This window comes from Euprymna scolopes, chromosome 46, assembly GCF_053919585.1.
Source record: "Euprymna scolopes isolate OS-2025 chromosome 46, ASM5391958v1, whole genome shotgun sequence".
Classification (NCBI taxonomy): domain Eukaryota; kingdom Metazoa; phylum Mollusca; class Cephalopoda; order Sepiida; family Sepiolidae; genus Euprymna; species Euprymna scolopes.
In genome coordinates, this window is record NC_136527.1 from 90,847,636 (window position 1) to 90,851,787 (window position 4,152).

At 29.0% G+C, this 4,152-nt stretch overlaps 1 protein-coding gene across 4 annotated transcripts in view; it reads right to left on the bottom strand.

The window, feature by feature from the left end:
* Positions 1-761: 761 nt before the first annotated feature.
* The window catches only part of LOC145270910 (uncharacterized), a 69,410-nt gene continuing 66,019 nt past the window's right edge, over positions 762-4,152 (bottom strand). For all 4 annotated transcript variants that reach the window (XM_080126462.1, XM_080126459.1, XM_080126461.1 and 1 more), the window contains one exon: positions 762-1,703. The gene's annotated coding sequence lies outside the window, so the exon portion shown is untranslated. The remainder of the gene's footprint in view (positions 1,704-4,152) is intronic.

Genomic DNA, 4,152 nt, shown 5'->3' on the forward strand with positions numbered 1-4,152 from the left:
AATAAATGTACCAAAATTAACATTTATTACTTCCGGAAACGTATTGCTCCCGGAAAGATTAAATTAAACTAAAATTATCATTCATTACTTTCAGAAACTTGATAAACTATTATTATTTTGATAAATTTTTATACAATAAATGTTTTGGTTTTCGAATGGCGCTCGCCCAGTTTAAACAATTATGAACATATCATTTCATTTTCTGTTTTTAATAATAAAAAAAAAATGTTCCATGAAAAACTTCCCCGTTCTCATTAATTAAATCAAAACATTTTCAATGAAACAATTATGGATATATGTTCTTTTTCACTTTCTTTATTTACTTTTTTCATAGTTCGGGTTTGTATTACTGTACACATAGATTCGAAAAAGTTGTCAAAAAACAAATATATAACAAATAAATGTTATCAAAGGTAAGATAAGTTACTTTTCTACCAAACTGGATATATATATATATATTTTTTTTATTCAATGTAACATGTTTATTCGAAAACCATACAGTGTTTACCGATATATTCGAAAATTCAAAATGGCGTCTCACACCCTCTTTAACACCGTAAGTATGGAGAAAGGTGTTATAAATAAAAAACCTATACAAAATACTATTAAAAACCCGCCGAATATATGCCAACTTATGTCACGGTAACATATATTGAGCGAGTTTTTAACAGTATTTTATCCGGTTTTTTATTTATAACATCTTTTCCCACACTTACCGTGTTAAAGAGAGAATAAGACGCCATCTTGAATTTTCCATCGTCTTTTTGCCTGATTTTTGCTTTTCGTTTTTCCGATTTCTTTTTTAAAGAAGTTTTACGTTTATTCGCTGTTTTTTCTTTTCTTTTCTTCTTTTCTTTTCTTTTTTTTCTTTTTTTTTTTTTTTTTTGGTTTTGCCGATTTTTTGACAGAAGTTTAACATCGTTTTTATTTTATTTTAGATATTGAAACAGGGTTATTTCTTCGTTTGTTCTTTACTTTACCCTCTTCATCTTACGCACACACCTCCAAACAACCGTGAAACGCCAGGTACCATACTTTATTTAATCAAGTACTTCCAATTCGTTCAATATAATATTCTTAACAAAATAACACATGATTCGACGGTGTATATACTGATATGATCTTTCTAGATTTGTCGAACTTACTTTTAAGTTTGCCGGGCTTAACTGCAAGACTGCCCGTAATTTTTGGATACTTTACTATTTGAGACATGATAATTACGAAGGTACCATTTGTTTCACTTGAAATTCAATATTTTTTTCGTTATTATAATGTACCTATTTACTATGCCTCCCCACGGGACAGAGTTAGACACCTGGGTCGTTTTTTAACGTGTAGAAAAGGTACAAAAATAAAAATTGTCTCAGTCGTGAAGGATTTATCCTCCACCGAAAGAGAACAAGAAAATGAAGTGCAGCAATAACAGATACTACACTTTGATCTTGACCAAAAATGTAGAAGCGCCAATTAATGTTAATATTCACTAATCCTTTCACAAAATTTATAACTCCAAATTTAACTCTAAATTTGTTCAAATAACATCTGTTTTTAGAAGAAGATTTCGCCATTAACAAAATCCGAGAAAAAAGGTTAATTTCAAACTAAAACCAAAACCAAAACCAAAACCAAAGCAATGGATGTAGAATCGATCCGTCAGCGAAATGTCTACGACCTTTGATGTCAGCAATTCAAACCTCTATAAGCTGAAAAATAAAAAAATAAAAAAAACAAATAAATTACGTCAAGAATAAGAGTTCATATAGAAACGTTGTTTTAATTTGAATAAAATAAAAATAAAATACGCATCAAGTACGCTTGGAAGCCAAATCACAACGTAATATTAGGAAAATAAACCAATATGGGTTTGTATTACTGTACACATAGATTCGAAAAAGTTGTCAAAAAACAAATATATAACAAATAAATGTTATCAAAGGCAAGATAAGTTACTTTTCTACCAAACTGGATATAATTTTCGTGTTTTTATTCAATTTAACATGTTTATTCAGCTCGAAAAACATGTAGTGTTTACCGATGTATTCGAAAATTCAAGATGGCGGCCAATTCTCTCTTTAACACGGTAAGTTCAGGAAAAGGTGTTATAAATAATAAACTAGACAAAATACTATTAAAAACCACCGAATATATGTCAAGTTATGTCACGGTAACATATATTGAGCGAATTTCTAACAGTATTTTGTCTAGCTTATTATTTATTACACCTTTTTCCAAACTTACCGTGTTAAAGAGAGAATCGGCCGCCATTTTGAATTTTCCAATACATCGGTAAACACTGTATGGTTTTCGAGCTGAATAAACATGTTAAATTGAATAAAAACACGAAAATTATATCCAGTTTGGTAGAAAAGTAACTTATCTTGCCTTTGATAACATTTATTTGTTATATATTTGTTTTTTGACAACTGTTTCGAATCTATGTGTACAGTAATACAAACCCACAAATATTTTACTTGTTTGAAATTTATCACAAATATATTTCAGAGGTATACTCCATCTTCAGTGTGTTGTTTTGTTTTGTTTCTTTTTTCTTTTTTTTTTCTTTTTCTTCTTCCTTACCATGTTGTAAAGTTGGAGAAAGAAGTCTGTTTGTATAGAGCCGCACGTCGTATCTCAGCGGTTGTATTTTGAAATGATGGGAACTGTGCGTAGGCAACGCGAGAATAACGTCAAGGGTGTGAGTTCATATAGAAACGTTGATTTAATTTGATACAATTTTATCAAGACTTCTTCATAAGTTTTGGTTTTGATTATGACTGAAGCAACTCAAGTTATATATATATATATATATATATATATATATATTACATGGTGGTCACCACTTATCAAGGCCCGGAAGCCACTCAGGGATAAGGGTTATTGCAAGTACAGTACGTTAGTGTGGAAATTTGATGAAGTGTTTACTTCAAGGGGCGGTTCATTAGGAATTTGTTAACGTTGGACTTGAAAACATCCAGGTTGTAGTCAGGTGGGAAGCAGGCAGACGGAACAGAGTTCCACAGGCGTGCAGTTCTAAGAAAGAAGCTTTGTTCATGGAATCCGCATTTTGATTTAGGCACAGATAGAGTGGGGGAAAATTTTCACAGTGGATTCAGCTAGACGGTTGTTTTTCGTGAAAGATTGGCGAGGGGGGACCAGAGATTGGAGTTCAGACGAGCACCTGCCATGGAAATAACGATAAAACAAGGATAGGCTCGCAACGTCTCTTCTGTGGGAGAGAGGTTGCAGGGTAGAGAAAAGGGCATCCCTCACTAAACCACAAAGTATATATATATATATATATATATATATATATATATATATATATATATATATATATATATATATATATATATATATACATGTATTTTTTGCATAAGTTTTTATTTCGGTTTCTATTCAAGCTAATGCACCCAAGTCATACGGATATTTTTTATGTTTTTTAATCACAACTTTATAACATGAAAATCGATAGAACAATAACTCTATAATAATATATACGAAATCTGCAAGAATTAAAATATCATATTTAAGCGTACTTTACGACCAGGCTTTGCTGAGCGTTCGTGCTAGCTTAGATAAATACTTTTTGCAGTTTTAACAAAAAAGCTACAATAATATCCGAGCGTCTCCATTTACACTGAACATCTACAGAATGTCAGCATCAATATATTACATATGAATGAGTCCCCTGTGGAATTTCCACAGGTCCCGCGAGTTGTTGTTGTTGTTGTTATTATTATTATTATTATTATTATTATTATTATTATTATTATTATCATTATCATTATTATTATTATTATTAATATTATTATTGTTGTTGTTATCATCATTATTATTATTGTTATTGTTATTATTGTTATTATTATTATTATTGTTATTATTATTATTATTGTTATTATTATTATTGTTGTTATTATTATTATTTTTACTATTATTAGTAGTAGTATTGTTATTATTATTGTTATTATTATTATTGTTGTTGTTATTATTGTTATTGTTATTATTATTGTTATTATTATTGTTATTGTTATTGTTATTATTATTATTGTTGTTGTTATTATTATTATTGTTATTATTATTATTATTATTATTATTGTTATTATTATTAGTATTATGGTTATTATTATTGTTATTGTTATTGTTATTATTATT